Below are 14,672 nucleotides of genomic sequence, written 5' to 3' on the forward strand. Positions count from 1 at the left end.
TGAGAGTCTCGGTTTCAGCTGCAGAGAATAATCACATCAGGGAAGAAGATGTGCCCACTACAAGTCAGCCTTTCTCTGCAATTATCTGGTTACATAGAAGAAGTGTATGATTCCAGTACCTATATAATGCACATTTGTCACAGCTATTGTTGCTTACGGCCGCACCACCCTGAATATGCCCGACCTCGTCTGATCTTGGAAGCCAAGGAGGGTTGGGCGTGGTTAGTACTTGGATGGAAGACCTCTTGGGAATACCAGGTGCTGTAAGCTTTTTCTCTTCTCTCTACCACCTGCATGTCTTTTGTTGCAACGTCTGATCACCCTGTGACACATGAGGAAGTTGGTCATCTTCAGCTGCTGCTGCTTTGTTGGCTGACACGAAGTGATCTGAGAGTCTCAGTTTCAGTTGCAGAGAATGATCACATCAGAGAAGATGATATGCCCGCTACACATCAGCCTTTCTCTGCAATTATCTGGGTGCATAGAGGAACCGTATGATTCCAGTACCTATATAATGCACATTTGTCAGAGACATTGTTGCTTACGGCCACACAACCCTGAACATGCCCGACCTCGTCTGATCTCGGAAGCCAAGCAGGGTTGGGCCTGGTTTGTACTTGGATGGAAGACCTCTTCGGAATACCAGGTGTTGTAAGCTTTTTCTCTTCTCTCTACCACCTGCATGTCTTTTGTTGCAATGTCTGATCACCCTGTGACACATGAGGAAGTTGGTCATCTTCAGCTTCTGCTGCTTTGTTGGCAGACACAAAGTGATCTGAGAGTCTCAGTTTCAGCTCGAGAGAATAATCACGTCAGGGAAGAAGATGTGCCCACTACTTATCAGCCTTTCTCGGCAATTATCTGGTTGCATAGAGGAACCGTATGATTCCAGTACCTATATAATGCACATTTGTAAGAGACATTGTTGCTTACGGCCACACCACCCTGAACATGCCCGACCTCGTCTGATCTCGGAAGCCAAGCAGGGTTGAGCCTGCTTATTACTTGGATGGGAGACTACTTGGGAATACCAGGTGCTGTAAGCTTCTTCTCTTCTCTCTACCACCTGCATGTCTTTTGTTGCAACGTCTGATCATCCTGTGACACATGAGGAAGTTGGTCATCTTCAGCAGCTGCTGCTTCTTTGTTGTTAGACACGAAGTGATCTGAGAGTCTCAGTTTCAGCTGCAGAGAATAATCACATCAGGGAAGAAGATTTGCCCACTACAAGTCAGCCTTTCTCTGCAATTATCTGGTTACATAGAAGAAGTGTATGATTCCAGTACCTATATAATGCACATTTGTCACAGCTATTGTTGCTTACGGCCGCACCACCCTGAATATGCCCGACCTCGTCTGATCTTGGAAGCCAAGGAGGGTTGGGCCTGGTTAGTACTTGGATGGAAGACCTCTTGGGAATACCAGGTGCTGTAAGCTTTTTCTCTTCTCTCTACCACCTGCATGTCTTTTGTTGCAACGTCTGATCACCCTGTGACACATGAGGAAGTTGGTCATCTTCAGCTGCTGCTGCTTTGTTGGCAGACACGAAGTGATCTGAGAGTCTCAGTTTCAGCTGCAGAGAATGATCACATCAGGGAAGAAGATGTGCCCATAACAAGTGAGCCTTTCTCGGAAATTATCTGGTTACATAGAGGAAGTGTATGATTCCAGTACTTATATAATGCACATTTGTCACAGACATTGTTACTTTCGGCCACACCACCCTGAATATGCCCGACCTCGTCTGATCTCGGAAGCTAAGGAGGGTTGGGCCTGGTTAGTACTTCAATGGGAGACTGCTTGGGAATACCAGGTGCTGTAAGCGTTTTCTCTTCTCTCTACAACCTGCATGTCTTTTGTTGCAACGTCTGATCACCCTGTGACACATGAGGAAGTTGGTCATCTTCAGCTGCTGCTGCTTTGTTGGAAGACACGAAGTGATCTGAGAGTCTCAGTTTCAGCTGAAGAGAATAATCACGTCAGGGAACAAGATGTGCCCACTACATATCAGCCTTTCTTGGCAATTATATGGTTGCATAGAGGAACCGTATGATTCCTGTACTTATATAATGCACATTTGTCACAGACATTGTTGCTTACGGCCACACCACCCTCAATATGCCTGACCTCGTCTGATCTCGGAAGCCAAGCAGGGTTGGTTCTGGTTAGTACTTGGGTGGGAGACTGCTTGAAAATACCATTTGCTGTAAGCTTTTTCTCTTCTCTCTACAACCTGCATGTCTTTTGTTGCAACGTCTGATCACCCTGTGACACATGAGGAAGTTGATCATCTTCAGCTGCTGCTGCTGCTTTGTTGGCAGACATGAAGTGATCTGAGAGTCTCAGTTTCAGCTCCAGAGAATAATCACATCAAGGAGGAAGATGTGCCCACTAAGAGTCAGCCTTTCTCGGCAATTATCTGGTTACATAGAGGAAGTGTATGATTCCAGTACCTATATAATACACATTTGTACCAGATATTGTTGCTTACAGCCACACCACCCTGAATAAGCTCGACCTCGTCTGATCTCGGAAGCCAAGCAGGGTTGGGCCTGGTTAGTTCTTGAATGGGAGACCGCTTGCGAATACCAGGTGCTGTAAGCTTTTTCTCTTCTCTCTACAACCTGCATGTCTTTTGTTGCAATGTCTGATCACCCTGTGACACATGAGGAAGTTGGTCATCTTCAGCTTCTGCTGCTTTGTTGGCAGACACAAAGTGATCTGAGAGTCTCAGTTTCAGCTCGAGAGAATAATCACGTCAGGGAAGAAGATGTGCCCACTACTTATCAGCCTTTCTCGGCAATTATCTGGTTGCATAGAGGAACCGTATGATTCCAGTACCTATATAATGCACATTTGTCAGAGACATTGTTGCTTACGGCCACACCACCCTGAACATGCCCGACCTCGTCTGATCTCGGAAGCCAAGCAGGGTTGAGCCTGCTTAGTACTTGGATGGGAGACTACTTGGGAATACCAGGTGCTGTAAGCTTCTTCTCTTCTCTCTACCACCTGCATGTCTTTTGTTGCAACGTCTGATCATCCTGTGACACATGAGGAAGTTGGTCATCTTCAGCAGCTGCTGCTTCTTTGTTGTTAGACACGAAGTGATCTGAGAGTCTCAGTTTCAGCTGCAGAGAATAATCACATCAGGGAAGAAGATGTGCCCACTACAAGTCAGCCTTTCTCTGCAATTATCTGGTTACATAGAAGAAGTGTATGATTCCAGTACCTATATAATGCACATTTGTCACAGCTATTGTTGCTTACGGCCGCACCACCCTGAATATGCCCGACCTCGTCTGATCTTGGAAGCCAAGGAGTTTTGGGCCTGGTTAGTACTTGGATGGAAGACCTCTTGGGAATACCAGGTGCTGTAAGCTTTTTCTCTTCTCTCTACCACCTGCATGTCTTTTGTTGCAACGTCTGATCACCCTGTGACACATGAGGAAGTTGGTCATCTTCAGCTGCTGCTGCTTTGTTGGCAGACACGAAGTGATCTGAGAGTCTCAGTTTCAGCTGCAGAGAATGATCACATCAGGGAAGAAGATGTGCCCATAACAAGTGAGCCTTTCTCGGAAATTATCTGGTTACATAGAGGAAGTGTATGATTCCAGTACTTATATAATGCACATTTGTCACAGACATTGTTACTTTCGGCCACACCACCCTGAATATGCCCGACCTCGTCTGATCTCGGAAGCTAAGGAGGGTTGGGCCTGGTTAGTACTTCAATGGGAGACTGCTTGGGAATACCAGGTGCTGTAAGCGTTTTCTCTTCTCTCTACAACCTGCATGTCTTTTGTTGCAACGTCTGATCACCCTGTGACACATGAGGAAGTTGGTCATCTTCAGCTGCTGCTGCTTTGTTGGAAGACACGAAGTGATCTGAGAGTCTCAGTTTCAGCTGAAGAGAATAATCACGTCAGGGAAGATGATGTGCCCACTACACATCAGCCTTTCTCAGCAATTATCTGGTTACATAGAGGAACCGTATGATTCCTGTACTTATATAATGCACATTTGTCACAGACATTGTTGCTTACGGCCACACCACCCTCAATATGCCTGACCTCGTCTGATCTCGGAAGCCAAGCAGGGTTGGTTCTGGTTAGTACTTGGGTGGGAGACTGCTTGAAAATACCATTTGCTGTAAGCTTTTTCTCTTCTCTCTACAACCTGCATGTCTTTTGTTGCAACGTCTGATCACCCTGTGACACATGAGGAAGTTGATCATCTTCAGCTGCTGCTGCTGCTTTGTTGGCAGACATGAAGTGATCTGAGAGTCTCAGTTTCAGCTCCAGAGAATAATCACATCAAGGAGGAAGATGTGCCCACTAAGAGTCAGCCTTTCTCGGCAATTATCTGGTTACATAGAGGAAGTGTATGATTCCAGTACCTATATAATACACATTTGTACCAGATATTGTTGCTTACAGCCACACCACCCTGAATAAGCTCGACCTCGTCTGATCTCGGAAGCCAAGCAGGGTTGGGCCTGGTTAGTTCTTGAATGGGAGACCGCTTGCGAATACCAGGTGCTGTAAGCTTTTTCTCTTCTCTCTACAACCTGCATGTCTTTTGTTGCAATGTCTGATCACCCTGTGACACATGAGGAAGTTGGTCATCTTCAGCTTCTGCTGCTTTGTTGGCAGACACGAAGTGATCTGAGAGTCTCAGTTTCAGCTGAGGAGAATGATCACATCAAGAAGGAAGATGTGCCCACTAAGAGTCAGCCTTTCTCGGCAATTATCTGGTTACATAGAGGAAGTGTATGATTCCAGTACCTATATAATACACATTTGTCACAGAGATTGTCGCTTACGGCCACACCACCCTGAATATAATATGCCCGACCTCGTCTGATCTCGGAAGCCAAGCAGGGTTGTGCTTGGTTAGTACTTGGGTGGGAGACTGCTTGGGAATACCAGGTGCTGTAAGCTTTTTCTCTTCTCTCTACCACCTGCATGTCTTTTGTTGAAACGTCTGATCACCCTGTGACACATGAGGAAGTTGGTCATCTTCAGCTGCTGCTGCTTTGTTGGCAGACACAAAGTGATCTGAGAGTCTCAGTTTCAGCTGCAGAGAATAATCACATCAGGGAAGAAGATGTGCCCACTACAAGTTAGCCTTTCTCGGCAATTATCTGGTTACATAGAGGAACTGTATTATTCCAGTACCTATATAATGCACATTTGTCACAGACATTGTTGCTTACGGCCACACCACCCTGAACATGCCCGACCTCGTCTGATCTTGGAAGCCAAGCAGGGTTGGGCCTTGTTAGTACTTGAATGGGAGACAGCTTGGGAATACCAGGTGCTGTAAGCTTTTTCTCTTCTCTCAACCACCTGCATGTCTTTTGTTGCAACGTCTGATCACCCTGTGACACATGAGGAAGTTGGTCATCTTCAGCTGCTGCTGCTTTGTTGGCAGACATGAAGTGATCTGAGAGTCTCAGTTTCAGTGCTAGAGAATGATCACATCAGAGAAGATGATTTACCCGCTACACATCAGCCTTTCTCGGCAATTATCTGGTTCTATAGAGGAACCGTATGATTCCAGTACCTATATAATGCACATTTGTCAGAGACATTGCTGCTTACGGCCACACCACCCGGAACATGCCTGACCTCGTCTGATCTCGGAAGCCAAGCAGGGTTGGGCCTGGTTAGTACTTGGATGGGAGACCACTTGGGAATACCAGGTGCTGTAAGCTTCTTCTCTACTCTCTACCACCTTCATGTCTTTTGTGGCAACGTCTGATCCTCCTGTGACACATGAGGAAGTTGGTCATCTTCAGCTGCTGCTGCTTCTTTGTTGGCAGACACGAAGTGATCTGAGAGTCTCAATTTCAGCTGCAGAGAATGATCACATCAGGGAAGAAGATGTGCCCACTACAAGTCAGCCTTTCTCGGCAATTATCTGGTTACGTAGAGGAAGTGTATGATTCCAGTACCTATATAATGCACATTTGTCACATATATTGTTGCTTACGGCCACACCACCCTGAATAAGCCCGACCTCGTCTGATCTTGGAAGTCAAGCAGGTTTGGGCCTGGTTAGTACTTGGATGGGAGACTGCTTGGGAATACCAGGTGCTATAAGCTTTATCTCTTCTCTCTACCACCTGCATGTCTTTTGTTGCAACGTCTGATCACCCTGTGACACATGAGGAAGTTGGTCATCTTCAGCTGCTGCTGCTTTGTTGGCAGACACAAAGTGATCTGAGAGTCTCAGTTTCAGCTGGAGAGAATTATCACGTCAGGGAAGAAGATGTGCCCACTACATATCAGCCTTTCTCGGCAATTATCTGGTTACATAGAGGAAGTGTATGATTCCATTGCCTATATAATGCACATTTGTCACGGAGATTGTTACTTACGGCCAAACCACCCTGAATATGTCTGACCTCGTCTGATCTCGGAAGCCAAGGAGGGCTGGGCCTGGTTAGTACTTTGATGAGACACCGCTTGGGAATACCAGGTGCTGTAAGCTTTTTCTCTTCTCTCTACCACCTACATGTCTTTTGTTGCAACGTCTGATCGCCCTGTGACACATGAGGAAGTTGGTCATCTTCAGCTGCTGCTGCTTTGTTAGCAGACACGAAGTGATCTGAGAGTTTCAGTTTCAGCTGCAGAGAATAATCACATCAAGGAAGAAGATGTGCCCACAACAAGTTAGCCTTTCTCTGCAATTATCTGGTTACATAGAGGAACTGTATTATTCCAGTACCTATATAATGCACATTTTTCACAGACATTGTTACTTACGGCCACACCACCCTGAATATGCCCGACCTCGACTGATATCGGAACCCAAGCAGGGTTGGGCCTGGTTAGTACTTGAATGGGAGACCCCTTGGGAATGCCAGGTGCTGTAAGCTTTTTCTCTTCTCTCTACCACCTGCATGTATTTTGTTGAGAGGTCTGATCGCCCTGTGACACATGAGGAAGTTGGTCATCTTCAGCTGCTGCTGCTTTGTTGGCAGACACGAAGTGATCTGAGAGTCTCATTTTCAGCTGGAGAGAATAATCACGTCAGGGAAGAAGATGTGCCCACTATTTATCAGCCTTTCTCTGCAATTATCTGGTTATATAGAGGAAACGTATGATTCCAGTACCTATACAATTTACATTTGTCACAGACATTGTTGCTTACGGCCACACCACCCTGAATATGCCCGACCTCGTCTGATCTCGGAAGCCAAGCAGGGTTGTGCCTGGTTAGTACTTGGATGGGAGACCGCTTGGGATTATCAGGTGCTGTAAGCTTTTTCTCTTCTCTCAACCACCTGCATGTCTTTTGTTGCAACGTCTGATCACCCTGTGACACATGAGGAAGTTGGTCATCTTCATTTTCTGCTGCTTTGTTGGCAGACACGAAGTGATCTTAGAGTCTCATTTTCAGCTGGAGAAAATTATCACGTCAGGGAACAAGATGTGCCCACTACATATCAGCCTTTCTTGGCAATTATCTGGTTGCATAGAGGAACTGTATGATTCCAGTACCTATATAATGCACATTTGTCACAGACATTGTTACTTACGGCCACACCACCCTGAATATGCCCAACCTCGTCTGATCTCAGAACCCAAGCAGGGTTGGGCCTGGTTTGTACTTGAATGGGAGACTGCTTGGGAATACCACGTGCTGTAAGCTTTTTCTCTTCTCTCTACCACCTGCATGTCTTTTGTTGCAATGTCTGATCGCCCTGTGACACATGAGGAAGTTGGTCATCTTCAGCTGCTGCTGCTTTGTTGGCAGACACGAAGTGATATGAGAGTCTCAGTTTCAGCTGGAGAGAATAATCACGTCAGGGAAGATGTTTCCACTACTTATCAGCCTTTCTTGGCAATTATCTGGTTGCATAGAGGAACCGTATGATTCCAGTACCTATACAGTTTATATTTGTCACAGACATTGTTGCTTACGGCCACACCACCCTGAATATGCCCGACCTCGTCTGATCTTGGAAGCCATGCAGGGTTGGGCCTGGTTAGTACTTGGATGGGAGACCGCTTGGGAATACCAGGTGCTGTAAGCTTTTTCTCTTCTCTCTACCACCTGCATGTCTTTTGTTGAAACGTCTGATCACCCTGTGACACATGAGGAAGTTGGTCATCTTCAGCTGCTGCTGCTTTGTTGGCAGACACGAAGTGATCTGAGAGTCTCAGTTTCAGCTGAAGAGAATAATCACATCAGGGAAGAAGATGTGCCCACTACAAGTTAGCCTTTCTTGGCAATTATCTGGTTGCATAGAGGAACCGTATGATTCCAGTACCTATATAATGCACATTTGTCACAGACATTGTTACTTTCAGCCACACCACCCTGAATATGCCCTACCTAGTATGATCTCAGAACCCAAGCAGGTTTGGGCCTGGTTAGTACTTGAATGGGAGACCGCTTGGGAATATCAGGTGCTGTAAATTTTTTCTCTTCTCTCTACCACCTGCATGTCTTTTGTTGCAATGTCTGATCATCCTGTGACACATGAGGAAGTTGGTCATCTTCAGCTGCTGCTGCTTTGTTGGCAGACACGAAGTGATCTGAGAGTCTCAGTTTCAGCTGCGGAGAATAATCACATCAGGGAAGAAGATGTGCCCACTACAAGTTAGCCTTTCTTGGCAATTATCTGGTTGCATAGAGGAACCGTATGATTCCAGTACCTATATAATGTACATTTGTCACAGACATTGTTACTTACGGCCACACCACCCTGAATATGCCCGACCTCGTCTGATCTCAGATCCCAAGCAGGGTTGGGCCTTGTTAGTACTTGAATGGGAGACTGCTTGGGAATACCAGGTGCTGTAAATTTTTTCTCTTCTCTCTACCACCTGCATGTCTTTTGTTGCAATGTCTGATCGCCCTGTGACACATGAGGAAGTTGGTCATCTTCAGCTGCTGCTGCTTTGTTGGCAGACACGAAGTGATATGAGAGTCTCAGTTTCAGCTGGAGAGAATAATCACGTCAGGGAAGATGTTTCCACTACTTATCAGCCTTTCTTGGCAATTATCTGGTTGCATAGAGGAACCGTATGATTCCAGTACCTATACAGTTTATATTTGTCACAGACATCGTTGCTTACGGCCACACCACCCTGAATATGCCCGACCTCGTCTGATCTTGGAAGCCAAGCAGGGTTGGGCCTGGTTAGTACTTGGATGGGAGACCGCTTGGGAATACCAGGTGCTGTAAGCTTTTTCTCTTCTCTCAACCACCTGCATGTCTTTTGTTGCAACGTCTGATCACCCTGTGACACATGAGGAAGTTGGTCATCTTCAGCTGCTGCTGCTTTGTTGGCAGACACAAAGTGATCTGAGAGTCTCAGTTTCAGCTGCAGAGAATAATCACGTCAGGGAAGAAGATGTGCCCAGTACACATCAGCCTTTCTCGGAAATTAACTGGTTGCATAGAGGAACCGTATGATTCCAGTACCTATATAATGCACATTTGTCAGAGACATTGTTGCTTACGGCCACACCACCCTGAACATGCCCGACCTCGTCTGATCTCGGAAGCCAAGGAGGGTTGGGCCTGGTTAGTACTTGGATGGAAGACCTCTTGGGAATACCAGGTGCTTTAAGCTTTTTCTCTTCTCTCTACCACCTGCATGTCTTTTGTTGCAACGTCTGATCACCCTGTGACACATGAGGAAGGTGGTCATCTTCAGCTGCTGCTGCTTTGTTGGCAGACACGAAGTGATCTGAGAGTCTCATTTTCAGCTGGAGAAAATTATCACGTCAGGGAACAAGATGTGCCCACTACATATCAGCCTTTCTCGGCAATTATCTTGTTACATAGAGGAACCATATGATTCCATTGCCTATATAATGCACATTTGTCACAGAGATTGTTGCTTACGGCCAAACCACCCTGAATATGTCTGACCTCGTCTGCTCTCAGAAGCCAAGTAGGGTTGGGCCTGGTTAGTACTTGGATGAGAGACCGCTTGGGAATACCAGATGCTGTAAGCTTTTTCTCTTCTCTCTACCACCTGCATGTCTTTTGTTGCAACGTCTGATCACCCTGTGACACATGAGGAAGTTGGTCATCTTCAGCTGCTGCTGCTTTGTTGGCAGACACAAAGTGATCTGAGAGTCTCAGTTTCAGCTGCAGAGAATAATCACGTCAGGGAAGAAGATGTGCCCAGTACACATCAGCCTTTCTCGGAAATTAACTGGTTGCATAGAGGAACCGTATGATTCCAGTACCTATATAATGCACATTTGTCAGAGACATTGTTGCTTACGGCCACACCACCCTGAACATGCCCGACCTCGTCTGATCTCGGAAGCCAAGGAGGGTTGGGCCTGGTTAGTACTTGGATGGAAGACCTCTTGGGAATACCAGGTGCTTTAAGCTTTTTCTCTTCTCTCTACCACCTGCATGTCTTTTGTTGCAACGTCTGATCACCCTATGACACATGAGGAAGTTGGTCATCTTCAGCAGCTGCTGCTGCTTTGTTGGCAGACACGAAGTGATCTGAGAGTCTCAGTTTCAGCTGCAGAGAATGATCACATCAGGGAAGAAGATGTGCCCATAACAAGTGAGCCTTTCTCGGAAATTATCTGGTTACATAGAGGAAGTGTATGATTCCAGTACTTATATAATGCACATTTGTCACTGAAATTGTTCCTTACGGCCACACCACCCTGAATATGCCCGACCTCGTCTGATCTCGGAAGCCAAGGAGGGTTGGGCCTGGTTAGTACTTCAATGGGAGACTGCTTGGGAATACCAGGTGCTGTAAGCGTTTTCTCTTCTCTCTACAACCTGCATGTCTTTTGTTGCAACGTCTGATCACCCTGTGACACATGAGGAAGTTGGTCATCTTCAGCTGCTGCTGCTTTGTTGGCAGACACAAAGTGATATGAGAGTCTCAGTTTCAGCTGCAGAGAATAATCACATCAGGGAAGAAGATGTGCCCACTACAAGTTAGCCTTTCTTGGCAATTATCTGGTTGCATAGAGGAACCGTATGATTCCAGTACCTATATAATGCACATTTGTCACAGACATTGTTACTTACGGCCACACCACCCTGAATATGCCCGACCTCGTCTGATCTCAGAACCCAAGCAGGGTTGGGCCTTGTTAGTACTTGAATGGGAGACTGCTTGGGAATACCAGGTGCTGTAAATTTTTTCTCTTCTCTCTACCACCTGCATGTCTTTTGTTGCAATGTCTGATCGCCCTGTGACACATGAGGAAGTTGGTCATCTTCAGCTGCTGCTGCTTTGTTGGCAGACACGAAGTGATATGAGAGTCTCAGTTTCAGCTGGAGAGAATAATCACGTCAGGGAAGATGTTTCCACTACTTATCAGCCTTTCTTGGCAATTATCTGGTTGCATAGAGGAACCGTATGATTCCAGTACCTATACAGTTTATATTTGTCACAGACATTGTTGCTTACGGCCACACCACTCTGAATATGCCCGACCTCGTCTGATCTTGGAAGCCAAGCTGGGTTGGGCCTGGTTAGTACTTGGATGGGAGACCGCTTGGGAATACCAGGTGCTGTAAGCTTTTTCTCTTCTCTCAACCACCTGCATGTCTTTTGTTGCAACGTCTGATCACCCTGTGACACATGAGGAAGTTGGTCATCTTCAGCAGCTGCTGCTGCTTTGTTGGCAGACACGAAGTGATCTTAGAGTCTCATTTTCAGCTGGAGAAAATTATCACGTCAGGGAACAAGATGTGCCCACTACATATCAGCCTTTCTCGGCAATTATCTTGTTACATAGAGGAACCATATGATTCCATTGCCTATATAATGCACATTTGTCACAGAGATTGTTGCTTACGGCCAAACCACCCTGAATATGTCTGACCTCGTCTGCTCTCAGAAGCCAAGGAGGGTTGGGCCTGGTTAGTACTTGGATGGAAGACCTCTTGGGAATACCAGGTGCTTTAAGCTTTTTCTCTTCTCTCTACCACCTGCATGTCTTTTGTTGCAACGTCTGATCACCCTGTGACACATGAGGAAGGTGGTCATCTTCAGCTGCTGCTGCTTTGTTGGCAGACACGAAGTGATCTGAGAGTCTCATTTTCAGCTGGAGAAAATTATCACGTCAGGGAACAAGATGTGCCCACTACATATCAGCCTTTCTCGGCAATTATCTTGTTACATAGAGGAACCATATGATTCCATTGCCTATATAATGCACATTTGTCACAGAGATTGTTGCTTACGGCCAAACCACCCTGAATATGTCTGACCTCGTCTGCTCTCAGAAGCCAAGGAGGGTTGGGCCTGGTTAGTACTTGGATGAGAGACCGCTTGGGAATACCAGATGCTGTAAGCTTTTTCTCTTCTCTCTACCACCTGCATGTCTTTTGTTGCAACGTCTGATCACCCTGTGACACATGAGGAAGTTGGTCATCTTCAGCTGCTGCTGCTTTGTTGGCAGACACAAAGTGATCTGAGAGTCTCAGTTTCAGCTGCAGAGAATAATCACGTCAGGGAAGAAGATGTGCCCAGTACACATCAGCCTTTCTCGGAAATTAACTGGTTGCATAGAGGAACCGTATGATTCCAGTACCTATATAATGCACATTTGTCAGAGACATTGTTGCTTACGGCCACACCACCCTGAACATGCCCGACCTCGTCTGATCTCGGAAGCCAAGGAGGGTTGGGCCTGGTTAGTACTTGGATGGAAGCCCTCTTGGGAATACCAGGTGCTTTAAGCTTTTTCTCTTCTCTCTACCACCTGCATGTCTTTTGTTGCAACGTCTGATCACCCTATGACACATGAGGAAGTTGGTCATCTTCAGCAGCTGCTGCTGCTTTGTTGGCAGACACGAAGTGATCTGAGAGTCTCAGTTTCAGCTGCAGAGAATGATCACATCAGGGAAGAAGATGTGCCCATAACAAGTGAGCCTTTCTCGGAAATTATCTGGTTACATAGAGGAAGTGTATGATTCCAGTACTTATATAATGCACATTTGTCACAGAAATTGTTCCTTACGGCCACACCACCCTGAATATGCCCGACCTCGTCTGATCTCGGAAGCCAAGGAGGGTTGGGCCTGGTTAGTACTTCAATGCGAGACTGCTTGGGAATACCAGGTGCTGTAAGCGTTTTCTCTTCTCTCTACAACCTGCATGTCTTTTGTTGCAACGTCTGATCACCCTGTGACACATGAGGAAGTTGGTCATCTTCAGCTGCTGCTGCTTTGTTTGAAGACACGAAGTGATCTGAGAGTCTCAGTTTCAGCTGAAGAGAATAATCACGTCAGGGAAGAAGATGTGCCCACTACACATCAGCCTTTCTCAGCAATTATCTGGTTACATAGAGGAACCGTATGATTCCTGTACTTATATAATGCACATTTGTCACAGACATTGTTGCTTACGGCCACACCACCCTCAATATGCCTGACCTTGTCTGATCTCGGAAGCCAAGCAGGGTTGGGCCTGGTTAGTACTTGGGTGGGAGACCGCTTGAAAATACCATTTGCTGTAAGCTTTTTCTCTTCTCTCTACAACCTGCATGTCTTTTGTTGCAACATCTGATCACCCTGTGACACATGAGGAAGTTGGTCATCTTCAGCTGCTGCTGCTGCTTTGTTGGCAGACATGAAGTGATCTGAGAGTCTCAGTTTCAGCTCCAGAGAATAATCACATCAAGGTGGAAGATGTGCCCACTAAGAGTCAGCCTTTCTCGGCAATTATCTGGTTACATAGAGGAAGTGTATGATTCCAGTACCTATATAATACACATTTGTACCAGATATTGTTGCTTACCGCCACACCACCCTGAATAAGCTCGACCTCGTCTGATCTCGGAAGCCAAGGAGGGTTGGGCCTGGTTAGTACTTGGATGGAAGACCTCTTGGGAATACCAGGTGCTGTAAATTTTTTCTCTTCTCTCTACCACCTGCATGTCTTTTGTTGCAACGTCTGATCACCCTGTGACACATGAGGAAGTTGGTCATCTTCAGCTGCTGCTGCTTTGTTGGCAGACATGAAGTGATCTGAGAGTCTCAGTTTCAGTTGCAGAGAATGATCACATCAGAGAAGATGATTTACCCGCTACACATCAGCCTTTCTCGGCAATTATCTGGTTACATAGAGGAACCGTATGATTCCAGTACCTATATAATGCACATTTGTCAGAGACATTGCTGCTTACGGCCACACCACCCGGAACATGCCTGACCTCGCCTGATCTCGGAAGCCAAGCAGGGTTGGGCCTGGTTAGTACTTGGATGAGAGACCGCTTGGGAATACCAGGTGCTGTAAGCTTTTTCTCTTCTCTCTACCACCTGCATGTCTTTTGTTGCAACGTCTGATCACCCTGTGACACATGAGGAAGTTGGTCATCTTCAGCTGCTGCTGCTTTGTTGGCAGACACGAAGTGATATGAGAGTCTCAGTTTCAGCTGGAGAGAATAATCACGTCAGGGAAGATGTTTCCACTACTTATCAGCCTTTCTTGGCAATTATCTGGTTGCATAGAGGAACCGTATGATTCCAGTACCTATACAGTTTATATTTGTCACAGACATTGTTGCTTACGGCCACACCACCCTGAATATGCCCGACCTCGTCTGATCTTGGAAGCCAAGCAGGGTTGGGCCTGGTTAGTACTTGGATGGGAGACCGCTTGGGAATACCAGGTGCTGTAAGCTTTTTCTCTTCTCTCAACCACCTGCAT

The 14,672-nt window shown here is 46.4% G+C and overlaps 5 non-coding genes and 32 pseudogenes across 5 annotated transcripts; all 37 read left to right on the forward strand.

Annotated features, from left to right (window-relative positions):
* The first annotated feature begins 151 nt into the window (after positions 1–151).
* LOC140289489 (5S ribosomal RNA) lies at positions 152–270 on the forward strand (annotated as a pseudogene).
* A 269-nt stretch (positions 271–539) lies between these two features.
* LOC140276330 (5S ribosomal RNA) lies at positions 540–658 on the forward strand (annotated as a pseudogene).
* A 269-nt stretch (positions 659–927) lies between these two features.
* On the forward strand, positions 928–1,046 carry LOC140277155 (5S ribosomal RNA; annotated as a pseudogene).
* Positions 1,047–1,318: 272 nt separating this feature from the next.
* LOC140311774 (5S ribosomal RNA) lies at positions 1,319–1,437 on the forward strand (annotated as a pseudogene).
* A 269-nt stretch (positions 1,438–1,706) lies between these two features.
* LOC140273014 (5S ribosomal RNA) lies at positions 1,707–1,825 on the forward strand (annotated as a pseudogene).
* A 269-nt stretch (positions 1,826–2,094) lies between these two features.
* Positions 2,095–2,213, forward strand: LOC140296663 (5S ribosomal RNA; annotated as a pseudogene).
* A 272-nt stretch (positions 2,214–2,485) lies between these two features.
* LOC140308233 (5S ribosomal RNA) lies at positions 2,486–2,604 on the forward strand (annotated as a pseudogene).
* Positions 2,605–2,873: 269 nt separating this feature from the next.
* On the forward strand, positions 2,874–2,992 carry LOC140296875 (5S ribosomal RNA; annotated as a pseudogene).
* A 272-nt stretch (positions 2,993–3,264) lies between these two features.
* On the forward strand, positions 3,265–3,383 carry LOC140293558 (5S ribosomal RNA; annotated as a pseudogene).
* Positions 3,384–3,652: 269 nt separating this feature from the next.
* On the forward strand, positions 3,653–3,771 carry LOC140273026 (5S ribosomal RNA; annotated as a pseudogene).
* A 269-nt stretch (positions 3,772–4,040) lies between these two features.
* LOC140296665 (5S ribosomal RNA) lies at positions 4,041–4,159 on the forward strand (annotated as a pseudogene).
* Positions 4,160–4,431: 272 nt separating this feature from the next.
* LOC140308244 (5S ribosomal RNA) lies at positions 4,432–4,550 on the forward strand (annotated as a pseudogene).
* A 269-nt stretch (positions 4,551–4,819) lies between these two features.
* Positions 4,820–4,943, forward strand: LOC140283707 (5S ribosomal RNA; annotated as a pseudogene).
* A 269-nt stretch (positions 4,944–5,212) lies between these two features.
* Positions 5,213–5,331, forward strand: LOC140284549 (5S ribosomal RNA; annotated as a pseudogene).
* A 269-nt stretch (positions 5,332–5,600) lies between these two features.
* Positions 5,601–5,719, forward strand: LOC140297603 (5S ribosomal RNA). The gene has a single exon (XR_011913324.1). It is a non-coding gene; the product is annotated as a 5S ribosomal RNA (ribosomal RNA).
* A 272-nt stretch (positions 5,720–5,991) lies between these two features.
* LOC140271539 (5S ribosomal RNA) lies at positions 5,992–6,110 on the forward strand (annotated as a pseudogene).
* Positions 6,111–6,379: 269 nt separating this feature from the next.
* Positions 6,380–6,498, forward strand: LOC140294169 (5S ribosomal RNA; annotated as a pseudogene).
* A 269-nt stretch (positions 6,499–6,767) lies between these two features.
* On the forward strand, positions 6,768–6,886 carry LOC140284605 (5S ribosomal RNA; annotated as a pseudogene).
* Positions 6,887–7,155: 269 nt separating this feature from the next.
* Positions 7,156–7,274, forward strand: LOC140304811 (5S ribosomal RNA; annotated as a pseudogene).
* A 269-nt stretch (positions 7,275–7,543) lies between these two features.
* Positions 7,544–7,662, forward strand: LOC140296652 (5S ribosomal RNA; annotated as a pseudogene).
* A 266-nt stretch (positions 7,663–7,928) lies between these two features.
* On the forward strand, positions 7,929–8,047 carry LOC140298663 (5S ribosomal RNA). Its single transcript, XR_011914288.1, has one exon. It is a non-coding gene; the product is annotated as a 5S ribosomal RNA (ribosomal RNA).
* A 657-nt stretch (positions 8,048–8,704) lies between these two features.
* Positions 8,705–8,823, forward strand: LOC140295187 (5S ribosomal RNA; annotated as a pseudogene).
* A 266-nt stretch (positions 8,824–9,089) lies between these two features.
* On the forward strand, positions 9,090–9,208 carry LOC140274543 (5S ribosomal RNA). Its single transcript, XR_011908357.1, has one exon. It is a non-coding gene; the product is annotated as a 5S ribosomal RNA (ribosomal RNA).
* A 269-nt stretch (positions 9,209–9,477) lies between these two features.
* LOC140307117 (5S ribosomal RNA) lies at positions 9,478–9,596 on the forward strand (annotated as a pseudogene).
* A 269-nt stretch (positions 9,597–9,865) lies between these two features.
* Positions 9,866–9,984, forward strand: LOC140288832 (5S ribosomal RNA; annotated as a pseudogene).
* Positions 9,985–10,253: 269 nt separating this feature from the next.
* On the forward strand, positions 10,254–10,372 carry LOC140307121 (5S ribosomal RNA; annotated as a pseudogene).
* A 272-nt stretch (positions 10,373–10,644) lies between these two features.
* On the forward strand, positions 10,645–10,763 carry LOC140277427 (5S ribosomal RNA; annotated as a pseudogene).
* A 269-nt stretch (positions 10,764–11,032) lies between these two features.
* Positions 11,033–11,151, forward strand: LOC140292438 (5S ribosomal RNA; annotated as a pseudogene).
* A 266-nt stretch (positions 11,152–11,417) lies between these two features.
* LOC140298575 (5S ribosomal RNA) lies at positions 11,418–11,536 on the forward strand. Its single transcript, XR_011914210.1, has one exon. It is a non-coding gene; the product is annotated as a 5S ribosomal RNA (ribosomal RNA).
* Positions 11,537–11,808: 272 nt separating this feature from the next.
* On the forward strand, positions 11,809–11,927 carry LOC140288853 (5S ribosomal RNA; annotated as a pseudogene).
* A 269-nt stretch (positions 11,928–12,196) lies between these two features.
* On the forward strand, positions 12,197–12,315 carry LOC140291525 (5S ribosomal RNA; annotated as a pseudogene).
* Positions 12,316–12,584: 269 nt separating this feature from the next.
* Positions 12,585–12,703, forward strand: LOC140274486 (5S ribosomal RNA; annotated as a pseudogene).
* Positions 12,704–12,975: 272 nt separating this feature from the next.
* Positions 12,976–13,094, forward strand: LOC140293602 (5S ribosomal RNA; annotated as a pseudogene).
* A 269-nt stretch (positions 13,095–13,363) lies between these two features.
* On the forward strand, positions 13,364–13,482 carry LOC140296079 (5S ribosomal RNA; annotated as a pseudogene).
* Positions 13,483–13,754: 272 nt separating this feature from the next.
* On the forward strand, positions 13,755–13,873 carry LOC140292707 (5S ribosomal RNA; annotated as a pseudogene).
* Positions 13,874–14,142: 269 nt separating this feature from the next.
* On the forward strand, positions 14,143–14,261 carry LOC140270495 (5S ribosomal RNA; annotated as a pseudogene).
* Positions 14,262–14,527: 266 nt separating this feature from the next.
* Positions 14,528–14,646, forward strand: LOC140274600 (5S ribosomal RNA). The gene has a single exon (XR_011908362.1). It is a non-coding gene; the product is annotated as a 5S ribosomal RNA (ribosomal RNA).
* Positions 14,647–14,672: the final 26 nt, after the last annotated feature.

Source organism: Leuresthes tenuis, unplaced genomic scaffold, assembly GCF_036924035.1.
Source record: "Leuresthes tenuis unplaced genomic scaffold, fLeuTen1.0.hap1 SCAF_1, whole genome shotgun sequence".
In the NCBI taxonomy this organism is placed as follows: domain Eukaryota; kingdom Metazoa; phylum Chordata; class Actinopteri; order Atheriniformes; family Atherinopsidae; genus Leuresthes; species Leuresthes tenuis.